The sequence below is a fragment of the Cherax quadricarinatus genome, chromosome 48 (assembly GCF_038502225.1).
Source record: "Cherax quadricarinatus isolate ZL_2023a chromosome 48, ASM3850222v1, whole genome shotgun sequence".
Lineage (NCBI taxonomy): Eukaryota > Metazoa > Arthropoda > Malacostraca > Decapoda > Parastacidae > Cherax > Cherax quadricarinatus.
The window spans coordinates 10,908,885-10,923,726 of NC_091339.1; positions in this window are offsets into that span (position 1 = coordinate 10,908,885).

Genomic DNA, 14,842 nt, shown 5'->3' on the forward strand with positions numbered 1-14,842 from the left:
GCAGGTAGGACATAAGTGTCTACTTTGAGGATTGGGAGATCCTGGAGTTCCAGCTGTTCAAGAATGTCATTGCCACATGTCTGGAAATTCTGTTGGACTATGGTATGGGGCAGAATGACAGTACCACTACAAGAATTGAGAGAATGATGTTTTTCAATAGTGACAGGAATAGTATCGATATGTGAAAGGAGAGAAAGATCATGAGCTTGGGTAGCATTCTGGACAGTGACGATGCGCGTACCACTCTTGAGAGCATGAAATGAAATATCTCTACCAACATGGCGTAGGAGCGCTTTGCTAATACTATGGTCGAAAAGATAGGCAATAGAAGAAGTCGGTCGTAAAGTAAAGAATTTAGTCCATTGTGTGGTCCGAAACTGAGCGTGGAGAGGGAGTGCATGATGTGTCTGTCTTTTCCGAGTAGAATGGGAAGGTAACGAAGTAACATCATCAGGAGGTTGTCGTTGGATTTAGAAGTGGGACCAGAGTTGGTTCGATGTGGGATGGGATGGCGACTCAAAAATTGCCGCACCGTAGAGGGAGAGGCCGGAAGCATAGTCGAAGGAGGGCGGAGGTCAGACAAGATTGTAGATGAATGGTTCAGAGAACCGACACTTTTTAAATTAGATGCATGTGCAACTCTTGGGTATCTTTATTGAGGAAACGTTTTGCCACACAGTGGTTTCATCAGTCCATACAAAGGAGAATCTTGAAGAACAGGAGGAGAATGAGGTAATCAGTCCATCAACCTTGAGTCGATGTGGTCAGTCCATCAATCTTGAATAGAATACGGCATATGAATGGAAAAGGAGCTTATAAACTGTAGGCAGGAGAGGTGCAGCAGTCGTAGATGGTGTCACATTTGTTCAATGTGAAAGTAAGTTGTGCCCAAGGGTTAGGCAAGTGAAGAATTCCCAAGTACATACATGTATTAAGATCCCAAGAAGTTGCAGTGTCTGACAGGATTGTAGATGAATGGTTCAGAGAACCGACACGTTGATAAATTAGACACGTGCAATTCTTGGGTATCTCATCTACGACTGCTGCACCTCTCCTGCCTACGGTGTATAAGCTCCTTCTCCACTCATATGCCGTATCCTATTCAAGATGGATGGGCTGACCACATCGACTCAAGGTTGACGGACTGATTACCTCATTCTCCTCCTATTCTTCAAGAAAAGAAGGAGAATGAGACCCAAATTTACCACTCACAACTCATCTGAGTGAGCTGAGCTCAGTGTCATACTATGGGACTGACACTGGCTTCCAAGCCATGTTACAATGGGACTGATACTGAAAGGGCTAATGACCCCTTGAGCCATTGGTAGCAGCTGCAAGGCCCAAGGATCGCCTAGAGAAGTAGAAAAAGAGAACACCCTCCTAGAAAGCCCTGATAAGTTTTAAAGTGTAGATAAGCAACATTAAAGAAAACAGTACAAGGATTCTTCTTTCAAAAAGAAGTCTGATCACAATGGAACAAATGCAGTGCAAAATCTGCCAAAGCAGACAGAATAGCAGCATGATCAAATACAATATCCTCAAAGCCTCCCTGGCACAGGGTAGATTAGGAATTGGCTGGAAAGATATCATTTGCAAAGAGAAATCAAGTGGTGATGATGCAACTATGTGAGGTTAACAACTAGAATCCCAAGTGCTGTGAGTATCCAAGTGGCACTGGCCACCACAACAAATGTTAAGAAAAGGATACAACACTGAGCACAAAGTATTGTATAGATGTACAGTGCCCCATGTCCAGCTTGGCTACATTTACATTTCATGTGTCTGGCAGTCGAGTAAAGCAACCTGTAGCATTCTTAGTACACGTGCAGCAGTGGCAGTCATTATTTGTGACTTATTGCGGATTTTTGCTGACCACATTATGCTATTTTGGAATTTTTGGAAGCCAGCAGCTTCATCTTATAAGCCACCTGCCTGCCTGCACCCCTGCCTGACACAAATTGCAAGCCACACATTGCTCCTGTCTCTTATGCATTGGTAAGACAGTCTCCCAGAGCAGGAGCTACCTTTCTGAGGAGAAGAGGGTTCAAGTGTTGACCATGAAGGAAGACAAGTTGGTCACAAAGGAAATAGCAAGGTGGAAAGAGTAATCTGAGCCAACTACTAAGCATTTCCTCCAAGGGTAACAGAACCTGCCCACCACCATGATTCTTGCCTGTAAATCTACTCAAATCTGTTTAAAGATGTATTGGAGATGACTATGCCACAGGCTACAGAGAGACCTCCACCTTCACAGTGTGCAGCTGTAAAACCACTGTTATCGAAGGCTATGATTACCAAGACGCTGGACTTGAGTAATGAATATAATCATCGGGGTTTTGAGCAGTGGAGGAAGGTAATTTTTAGTGATATCCAACTCTTGGTGCATTCAAGGTACACCAGACCAAGTTCATCACCTGTGGTAACAAGAGGTGTAACCCAAAGTACGTATATGGAGAAAAGTATTAAACACTTGTAGTATGGTATGAACTGGGATTCTTTTAGTGATGAGAAGGGATGGATAGGCTTGTTCTTCCTTCCAATAAACAAAACAATGAATGGGAAGCAGTACACTGAGGTAGTAGAGGGTCATCTGAAATTAAAAAATGACATTCACAAAGCACTTTGTCACATCCAAAATACTTCAAAAATGGATCAGTGGTAACAATATTAATATGCTTGACTGGCCCGGTAATAGCCCAGATGTATATCCAACAGAAAGTTCATGGCACAAGACAAAGAAATACACATGGCACAAGACAAAGAAATACACAAAGAAGCAAGACACCTCATCCGTGCCAAATTGAAACAGCCCAAGCACATACAATAAGTCATCAAAGTTAAGGGGAAGATGACTAAATATTAAAACATAATATAGCTTTTATAGTGCCTTTTTGCATTCAAAGTAAACTTTTTGTGTAGAACAGGGTTGGGGCAAGGTTTTTTGCCAACCCTGTATAGTACCTCCTTAATGTTTCTTAATATATTTCTAGCTTATTTGTTACATAGGAATCAATGTCCAACTTTCCTAGGTAACTACAGTGGACCCCTGAGTTTCATGAGCCTTGGCAACTTTTTTCGTCAAAATATAGCCTTGTGTTTTGTGATTTGTCTCGCCATTCACCGGGTCGTATGGAACGCGTCTGAGCAGCCTCGAAGTGGCCGCATGCACACAAAGGCTCCCACACACCATCCAGAGTCAGTGTGGCATTGTTTCTGGGCAAGTGATCATCACCCCATGCATTCATATGATGCATTTCGTAATAATCCATTCTTTTTTGTGCTTGCAACTGCTAAATAAGCCACCATGGGCCCAAAGAAAGCTTCTAGTGCCAGCCCTTCAGTAAAGAAGGTGAGGAAACATGATAGAATTAAAGAAAAAGTTTGTAGAGAAATACAAGTGGTGGTGGTAGAGGGTGGCAGTAGTTGTGATGGTGGTAGAGGGTGGCAGTGATGGTGATGGTGGTAGAGGGTGGCAGTGATGGTGATGGTGGTAGAGGGTGGTACTGATTGTGCTAGAGGGTAGAGCTGCAAGAGCTCTCTGGACATTTATTTTGTGCGATAGGGGTCCAGTGACTTTCAAGCTGGTCCTAGTGCCATTAAAAAACAAAGAAGGGAAGTAACCCCAGACAAGCACTTGGTACCTAAAGTCTTTATGGAAGGGGATTCCCCTTCCATACAATAGAGTAATTTCTCCATCCTCTCCTCTCCTCTCCTCCTGTCTTCCATACACCAACAAGAGTCTTCAATAAAGGTAAAGGTGATGTTATTATTGTTTTATACTTGATTTCTCATTCTTTTCTGTAAATCTATATTTAATCTATAAAAAAAAATAAATTTTGTTAATACTTTTGGGTGTCTGGAATGGATTAATTGGATTTACATTATCTCATATGGGGAAAATGGTTTCGAAATTTGTGAATTTCAACTTTCAGCAGACTCTCTGGTACGGATTAATCATGAAATTCAGGGGTCTACTGTATTCAATATATATTTTAATTTTTAATAATTATATACATTTAGTCCTAGCTTAAACTTGGTGAAAAGCATTTTTGTATAACTGTTAAGTACTCTGCAGAAGTATCATAATATTTTATAGAAAGACATTACTTCTCATCTTATATACATATAAGATTATTATATTTTTAAATACAATTGCTAAAGTTAATTTTTATTATTGCATTTATTAGAAGCCTAGAGTGCTTTTACATTTAAACAAATTCTGTAGTCACAATATATATATATATAAATATTCTGAAAGCTAAATTGTACATACTCATAGCATTAAGCAACTCAAATTCTTCCTAATTACAATTTTCTTACTGTTTATATTGTAGTGGGTGAATGTTAATATTGATCCTGGGCTGAACCTCCTCTTTCATCACTGCTCTAAACAATTTATAGCAGATCAAGACTACAAATATTATACAGAAAAACATACAAAAACAAAGTGTCCTTAGTAACACAAACACAAGTATGCAGTTACAATAACAGATCACTAAGTAAATGTTATGACATTATCAGTGTACTAGTATAGTTGCTAAACAAACTTAACTTTAACTTACTAGCTTAAATAAGACAAAAATGACATTTAAAACTTACTGGGTATATAGTCATACATCACTGCAGACCTGATCAAAACAGAGGTAGAACTACAATTACTAATGACATGAAATTCATAAACACAAAATGCACTAAACATGAACATGCTGAATAACACAAGACCTAAAAGAACACTGCTAATTTACAGTACCCTTAGATCCATTGACAAAATTCATAACTATGAAAAAAGCAGTGGGTATAATCTCTTAAATACAGACAAAAATGTGCCAAGCTAAAGAAAAATGCAAACACTATTATAGCAGGATATACATGTATAAAAATAAGACCAGGTAGACTCCTTTGAATCATGTTACCATGCAAACCAAGACTAAAGGAATATTCTAACTAAACCTATTAAACTTCCCCTCCCAACCACTGAATAAGTAAATACTCTCAACTAAATCATTTAATCTTGACTATATGATCAAATGTAGCCCAAAAAAGTGCCAAACACCTAAGGAAAAGTCAAATAATAACCCATACATAATTAAGCTCTCTATACCTATCACCAACTACTGCAACAGAGGTAACATCAGTAATAAACTGGCTAAAAGCAAGGCAGGAAGCAAACTTAATAAAGCATCACTCACACACATATAAGATTCCTGCACTCGTACTATTACCCACCACTGCAGTACTGCAGACAAGTGGAGCAAAGCCAACAAGTGGTGAAAAAGACAAACCCGAGGAACTTTATTTAGAGGTTTTTGTCAGTGGACAGGCTTCTTTAGTAAACATAGGGATGTGCAAGGAGCTTTCAGTTTAGCCACATCTGTAGCCCAACTCATCTTACATAAAGAAGGTCATGGGAAGAACCTACATGTAGGCCTCCTGCAATTCTCCCATCTCACAATTCACTCCACACAGTGACCTCATGACCCAGCCACTCACCTAACTACACTTGTACAAATTTACTTTGTGTACATTACAGTACATCGACTGAAGAAATCTGGCCACAGGCAAAATGTCTTGCAGTTCCTCTCAGTAACTGTCTTTTCACCACTGCAGCAATGTTTGACAAATCTACAGAAACCGACACATGAACAAGAGTTGAACATGTCTATAAAAAAGCAGAAATTTGACAGAAATTAATAATGACAGACCAATTTCTAGGTTACCATTATTTTTTAATATACTGTATTTTTAAAACTAATGCAAATGCAAAAATATACATTCATAATTAAACAAAGTTCTTAATCCTTACCAGTTTGGTTTTAGGACAAAAGAATCACTAATGATGCAATAATAAAAATATTCAATTCAGAATCACCATTCTAGAAAATAACGAATATTTCTTTACTTATCTACTGTTTAAAATAGAAGAGCATAAATTAAAAGCCAATGCACACTCTTTCATAAAATCCTGATATAATGACACCAATATTTCTTCACTAACACGACGATTTGTTTCCACCGAGGTAGGTTAACCCAAAACAGAGGAAACACATTCACTATCATTCATTCAATCACTGTCTTCCCAGAAGCATGCTGACATTACAGTTCCCATGGCCTTCTGAACTGCAACATCCTCATCCTTCTATAAGAGTACAGGCACAGTACTCCTCGCCTCTAGGACTCAGGTCTGGCTAACCAATTTCCCAAATTCATTCATAAATGTAATCTTCCTCACACTCCAACACCACATCAAGGCACAAGAGCTATTTGCCTCCACTCACTCCACTCTAATTCACTCACATGAGCCTGTTGGATGTTTAACCCCTTCAGGGCCGAGACCACCGATCCTGAATTCGTTCTCAGGGTTGGAAAAAAAAATTATTTTTTTCTTATGAAATGATAATCTTTTCCCGATGGTAATGACACCAAAAGTATGAAATTTGATGAAAAGCTTAGGGAATTATGCTCTAGTGTTATGCGGTCTCGATGATATATACGCATCAGCGATTTCGCACACTTTGAGCCCTATTTTCAGCCAATTCCAGCTTTCCAGTCGACTAAAATCATAACTATTTCGCTACAACTCCATTTGTCCCATCAATTGAGTATAAGAAATTGCCCATTTACTGATTTCAACTACTCAATAAAGTGGCCAGAAACTGGCAATTTGGCCAATTTCACGCAAATTTCAAACTATCCAATTTCAAAACAGGGTCCAGAATAAACAAGACAGACATTCCTGGCACTAAAATAACATTTTCTCTGTTCATTAGTTATGTCTCCAGGCCCCTCTTATGTTACTCTTGCTTTCCATTTTGAATTTTTATTCTCAAAAAATAAAAGATTTACTGTTATGCAAACTTCTGTATTATTGTAAAAATGGTATAAATAATATCAGCGCACTTGCGAAAGAATATTAGACTCGCCAATTGATGTGTATTGGATGTGTGGTGTGATTTGTTTACTCTAGAACATCGGCAAAAATCAAACATTTCTGCTACTTTGAGCTCAATGTCAAGGTACTTTTTATCATGAAACCAATCAAAATCATCTCCATTTCTGTAATATATCTTCCATTCTATCAAATGAGACCAAGAAAATGAGAATACAACCTTAAATACCATATGAAAATACACTGCAAAGTTTTAAACTGAAAACAAGGTCTGAGTTTTTTTTTTTCTCATTATGCACTGTGTGCTGCAGGATTTTTTTTTATACTGCACAGACCCATTCTTTCATATGTAGGCCTACCTGCTTTCTCTCGCTAGATCTGAAGGCGTTAGAATTTACACATACAAGCACAGCACCAACCCTGGCTCTCAAGCCATGTAAGTATGGCACTGACCCTGAAAGGGTTAAGCCCCTACCAGGTAAAACATCCTTTACCCTCCTCCCTCCAACAACCAGATTCATATACCCCAGATTCATATACCCTCCTAGTCATTCAACATATAACCATACATAACATTAATTCTTCCACATCACCATCAGGGTGCCCATTAATATTTCTCCTTCAGAGAAGTAACCCTATCAAATGCATCTCTTTATGGATGAGACTATTTGTGGTCGACACAACTTTTGTCCTAAATCCAGATCTGGCTGACCTCAATATTACAGAAAATGAAGAGCCTGATAAAATCTTTTCATAAATGAAAAACCACAAACTTGTACACAATACTGATAAAATCTACTACACAATATTTGGGAACAGAACTTAAAATATACAAGAGAGTACACGCATAAATAAGACACAAAGAGATGAGGGAAAATTCTTGGCTCACCACCACAACAACAACAAAAAAATTCAATAAACATATCAAAGAAAGCTTCTAAAATGTAGTAAACCCTCTCATAACACAGGAGATTTTACTTGAAAATTGGAACTTCATGCAAATTAGTGTTATTTAAGGTGAAGAATATCTAGGAAAAGAGACTTACATTTCACAGATCTTCAAATTTACCACTTCATAAAAAATAATAGCTTATCTTATTTTACATTTTAGCTGTCACTGTTTGTTGATACTGAAGTGTGTGGAGAGGGTTGACGCAGCTATACTGGGCAGTGTTGGGTATACTTTTATTAACTTAACACTTTGCATACACATATAGTGTGTGTGTGTGTGTGTGTGTACTCACCTATTTGTGGATGCAGGGGTCGAGTCACAGCTCCAGGCCCCACCTCTTCGCTGATTGCTACTAGGTCCTCTCTCTCCCTGCCCCATGAGCTCTATCATACCTCGCCTTAAAACTATGTATGGTTCCTGCCTCCACCACATCACTTTCTAGGCTATTCCATGGCCTGACTACTCTATGACTGAAGAAATACTTCCTAACATCCCTTTGATTCATCTGAGTCTTCAACTTCCAATTGTGACCTCTTGTGTCTGTGTCCCATCTCTGGAACATCCCGTCTTTGTCCACCTCGTCTATTCCGCGCAGTATTTTATATGTCGTTATCATGTCTCCCCTGACCCTCCTGGCCTCCAGTGTCGTCAGGCCGATTTCCCTCAACCTTTCTTCATAGGACAATCCCCGTAGCTCTGGGACTAGCCTTGTTGCAAACCTTTGCACTTTCTCTAATTTCTTGACGTGCTTGACTAGGTGTGGATTCCAAACTGGTGCTGCATACTCCAGTATGGGCCTGACGTAGATGGTGTACAGAGTCTTAAACGAATCCTTACTGAGGTATCGGAACGCTATCCGTAGGTTTGCCAGGCGCCCGTATGCTGCAGCAGTTATCTGATTGATGTGCGCCTCAGGAGATATGCTCGGTGTTATACTCACCCCCAGATCTTTTTCCTTGAGTGAGGTTTGCAGTCTTTGGCCATCTAAACTATATTGTGTCTGCGGTCTTCTTTGCCCTTCCCCAATCTTCATGACTTTGCATTTGGCAGGGTTAAATTCAAGGAGCCAGTTGCTGGACCAGGCTTGTAGCCTGTCCAGATCTCTTTGTAGTCCTGCCTGATCCTCGTCCGATTTGATTCTTCTCATTAACTTCACATCGTCTGCAAACAAGGACACTTCTGAGTCTATCCCTTCCGTTATGTCGTTCATGTATACCAAGAACAGCACAGGTCCTAGGACTGACCCCTGTGGAACCCCGCTTGTCACAGGCGCCCACTCTGACACCTCGTCGCGTACCATGACTCGTTGTTGCCTCCCTGTCAGATATTCTCTGATCCATTGCAGTGCCTTTCCTGTTATGTGTGCCTGGTCCTCTAGCTTTTGCAGTAACCTCTTGTGAGGAACTGTGTCGAAAGCCTTCTTGCAGTCCAAAAATACTCAGTCGATCCACCCCTCTCTCTCTTGTCTTACTTCTGTCACCTTGTCATAAAACTCTAGTAGGTTTGTGACACAGGATTTTCCTTCCCTGAAACCGTGCTGGTTGTCAATTATACACTTGTTTCTTTCCAGGTGCCCCACCACTCTCCTCCTGATGATCTCCATGACCTTGCATACTATACACGTTAGTGATACAGGTCTGTAGTTTAGTGCCTCATGTCTGTCTCCCTTTTTAAAAATTGGGACTACATTTGCCATTTTCCATACCTCAGGGAGTTGCCCAGTTTCAAATGATGTGTTGAAGATCTTTGTTAATGGCTCACACAATATCTCTGCTCCCTCTTTAAGGACCCATGGAGAGATGTTGTCTGGTCCCACCGCCTTTGAGGTGTCAAGTTCGCATAGCAGCTTCTTCACCTCCTCCTTGGTTATATGTACCTCATCCAGCACTTGCTGGTGTGCCCCCCTGTTCTGATTTCTTGGAGTCCTACTGGTTTCCACTGTAAATACCTCTTTAAATCTTGTGTTGAGCTCCTGACATACCTCTCGGTCGTTTCTTGTGAATTCCCCATCACCCTTCCTCAGTCTGATTACCTGGTCCTTGACTGTTGTTTTCCTCCTGATGTGGCTGTACAACAGCTTCGTGTCAGTCTTTACTTTTGATGCTATGTCATTTTCATATTGTCTCTGAGCCTCCCTTCTTATCTGTGCATATTTGTTTCTGGCTCTTCGGCTGATTTCTTTATTTTCCTGAGTTCTCTGTCTTCTGTACCTTTTCCATTCTCTAGTACACCTAGTTTTTGCCTCCCTACACCTTTGGGTGAACCAAGGACTCGTTCTGTTCTTCCCATTATTTCTGTTTCCCTTGGGAACAAACCTCTCCTCTGCCTCCTTGCATTTTGTTGCTACATAGTCCATCATTTCTTGTACTGGTTTTCCTGTCAGTTCCCTCTCCCACTGAATGTCTTGAAGGAAGTTCCTCATGCCTGAGTAGTTCCCCCTTTTGTAGTTTGGTTTTTCCCAGCCTATTCTTGCTACTCTCTCCACTTGGAGCTCAACTATGTAGTCCAAGCACAGAACCACATGATCACTAGCTCCCAGGGGCCTTTCATACATGATACCCTCGATGTCCGAACTACTCATGGTGAATACAAGGTCCAACCTTGCTAGTTCATCCTCTCCTCTCTCTCTGGTAGTGTCTCTAACATGTTGATGCATGAGGTTCTCCAGTACCACATCCATCATCTTGGCTCTCCATGTTTCGGGACCCCCATGGGGCTCCAGGTTTTCCCAGTCAATCTCCTTGTGATTGAAATCACCCATAACTAGTAACTTTGCTCCCCCCATGTGTGCTCTCCTGGCCACCTCGGCTAGTGTGTTGATCATTGCTCTGTTGCTCTCATCGTATTCTTCTCTTGGCCTCCTGCAGTTCTGTGGTGGGTTGTACATTACTGCAATTATCACCTTATGTCCCTCAGACTGGATTGTTCCTACTAAGTAGTCCCTTTCGCCCATGCCATCCATTCCTTCCATTTTCTCAAAACCCCACTGGTTTTCAATGAGCAGTGCAACTCCTCCTCCCCCTCTCCTCCCTCTGTCTTTCCTGAAGATTTGATATCCGGATGGAAAGATTGAATCTGTTATTATTCTGGTGAGTTTTGTTTCTGTGAGTGCTATTATGTCTGGGGATGTCTCTTTGATTCTTTCGTGCCACTCCTCATACTTGTTTGTTATTCCATCTGCATTTGTATACCACACCTTCAACTTCTTTTCTAAGACTGTGGTCTGGGAAGTATATTGGAGTTGGGGAAGTGGGAGACCTGGTAAGGAACTATGGGTTGTTGCTGTGGGGGTGAAGTTTGTAATGTAGTGGGTGGGGGCATTGGATGTGGCATGGGTGTTTTGATTTAGAGTGTTTGGTTGCACTGGGGTTGATCTGGTTGGGAGTGTGTGTGTGTGTGTGTGTGTGTGTGTGTGTGTGTGTGTGTGTGTGTGTGTGTGTGTGTGTGTGTGTGTGTGTGTGTGTGTGTGTGTAAGGAAACAAAGAAAAAAAAAATATATATATATATATATATATATATATATATATATATATATATATATATATATATATATATATATATATATATATATATATATATATATATATATATATATATATATATATATATACATACACACACACTTTTTTTTTTCAACACGTTGGCCGTTTCCCACTGAGGCAGGGTGGGGAAAAAATATATATATCATAAAATTAAGTTATATTTCTTTACCAGTTGTGGCAAAAATACATGAATTCAGTACACCTATACCTTACAAATACTGAAGATAAATGTTTTCAATAAAGCAAAAACAAAGAAGAAATATTAATAGCAATGACTGGCATGGAGCATAAGCTATTAAGCCACCACTATCACCTGCCATAAACATGTTGACATCAATAAAAATAAGTCATATTTCCTTATCAAACTGTACCAAACAAACAAACTCATCATACCAATGTCAAACACATGCTAAAAGTAGAATTTATTTGAGGAAGTAATAACCTAAAAGAATGAAACAGTATTGTAAAAAATCACCTCTGAAGTCGTTTATGCTGCTTTTTAAAAACTATGACAGGCTTGTATCTCATAAGCCTCGCTCCCAGTGGGGTGAGAAGTTGTGTCCAGGAGATATGGAGAGCTGACAACTATGGACTGATATAGCTCAATAAAGTATAAGCTATAGTGGCCCAATAAACACCCAGCACACATGAATTTGTCATGTCTGCACCTCAGTCAAGATCATACCTCCACAGTACAACTACTCATCTAATAACTATTTGGCATTTTATTATGAATCATCAACATGTTCAATAATTGTAAAAATACAGCTAGAGTAAGTATGGAAAAAATATGATGCACAATACTAGCTTACTCTACTAACCTTTGGGGTTAGTTAATCCAAATAGTAGTCTTAATCTACTGAACTTCTGAAGATTCTTGAATATTAACACAAAGAATATTCTCTTCAAATGTTTATAGGTATTTTATATAAATTAGGCATTTAAAAGTTAAGAGAATTCTGATAAACATTAGTTTAGGCAAGAAAAATACTATTTAGAGGACTTTATGTAGCATAAATTTGAGGGAGGCTTAGGGCTGGTGAGAACTTGAATCTAGTGAGCAAACTGTAAAATTGAATGCTAGTTATTACTCAAATTTTGCCCAATTTTTAGATTTTAAGAGTAAAATATCAAAAACTTCCTATTATATAAAAAAATTCAATTTGTTAATAGATCACCTAAAATTGTTTCATGAAGGGTTGCCTTATGAGAGGGTATACTGTATAATAATATGAATGTCATACAGAATATTATGTTATGTAGAGCTGTATTATGAGAGGGTATAATGCATGATACTATGCATGTCATACAGAATATTATGTTATGTAGAGCTGCATTATGAGTATACTGTATGATACATGTACAGTATGTCACACAACATTACTCACTTTGTGCTACTCACTAATCTACCCTTAACTGACTTACGGTATAGGCGATTGGGGATTTACATTATCTAAAATCTATCAGAACTCAACAGCCTACTCTAAACAATGCGGATCGAGACAACCCATATTACCATTAGGAAAAACTTGAAATGTACTCAACAAAGTAGCCACATAACCTGCTGTGCATACTTCATATACAAGAAGGTCAATACTAATATTAACTCAGAGTTATAAGTTTTCTTGGAAAGCTGCAACAGAGTATGACTTAACCTGAGTAGAAACTCAATACAAATAAAAAGACAAAAAATATGAAACATACTAACAGAAGAATTCACAAGTTGTACATCTGCCAACAGATTAAAAAAATATTGTATAAAAAACACACCTCTTGAAGATGATGTACATCAACCTGGATTGAATATCAATGTGTAATATACTCACTGTAACCTGTTTCTTATGACTCGTATCAACACTCATACTCAGGCACTTAATGTCACCACTATATTTCTACCCTCAATAACTATTACTGTGCAACCATAATAAAACAATGTATTTTAAATTATTACTTCATCATAATACTCATTCTAGTTTAATACACAGTACTGGTGATTAAAATTATGACTTTACTACATTTAATAGTTATTCTCAGAGAAACAAATTGTATTAACCCTTAAACTGTCCAAATGTAGTTCTATGTTTGCACACGTAGCACTCCAACCTTGATTTTCTCCATAAGAAAGTATGTAGAAAAAAAAGTAGATCTACGTTCAGAGCGCTACTCGAGTGAACGTAGATCTACATTTGGAGAGTTTAAGGGTTAAACTAATAATCCAAATAATCTGCTCTGAGAAACAGATTGCAAAATTACAGTGGGGGACTATGTAGCTACTGCTGCCAATGACATGAATAAACTATTCCTACAATGGGGAGAGTTATATATTTTGTATACCTGAATGGAAAAATCCCACCAAGGCAGGGTGGGTACATGATGTGGAGAAAAAAAAAAAAAAAAAAATGACCCAAGTGACTATGTAATCAACATGCCTACACTATGTATGTAGAAAGGTGGCTCTGATAAAGTATATATCAGTGATATGGAGGTGCAGGTGCATCTCTTGGCTCTTCCTTTATTGTTAGCAACTATGAAACCTGATGGCAGGTAAATGTCTACAATAGACCACTGAAGGACCAATGAGCCCAAGTGGCTGAATAATGTCTAATGTTTCCTGTTGCACTTTGATAAAACACAAGATTAAGATAATAAAAGAGAAAGTGGTCTCAGCTAAACTTAAGAAACTCACCATGCCCTCAGTATTGATGTTACTATGAAAACACAACAAATAACTACCATTATTATTATTGATCTGTTCAATTCTCCCATGTCAGACTGAAATGAAAACATGAAAACCCAGCGAAGGATATGTTTCGAATTCTGAACACTGAACAGTCCCACTGTGTCTGATGGAGAGCCACTGTAACCCAGCTGCCATTATTCTACAGCTACAGGCAGAATCCCCAGTCTCAAAAGTTGGTATCGGTACATTTCCTTCATAACTGGTTAATAAATGCTTTAGTTTACTGCATTTTCAGTTTGGGCTTGTAAACTCTCCAGCAATCTATTAGCTCCTCACAGGAGTAAAGAGGGACTGCTACTTTCTAGAAGATATTCTCATTCGTTCACTAATAAATTGAAAAACTATGTGCTTTTACAGAGGCACTGAAACATTTGATGAAAATTGTCTGACCAATCATGCATTTCTTGTATATGAACACATTGGACAATGTAGGACACAGCTTAAGAACAAATGACCTGGGGTCCAACCAAAAGGAGAGAGAGACTGTCAGTGTGTGTAGAAGCTAAACTCTAACCATATCCAGTAGGAAGAGAACTGAGCAATAGTTTCAGGAATCTGAAGGATCAGACTGCCTAGGAGCAAGTGCTTCTACTACTCAAAGAAGAGCAAGAGTTCATTCTCAGTATGGATGCCTCTAACATGGAATTGGGTGTGGTTTTCCTATGAGTATCAAGGGCGAAACAGAACTGTTACCTTTATCATCAGGACTGATGTTTCCATGG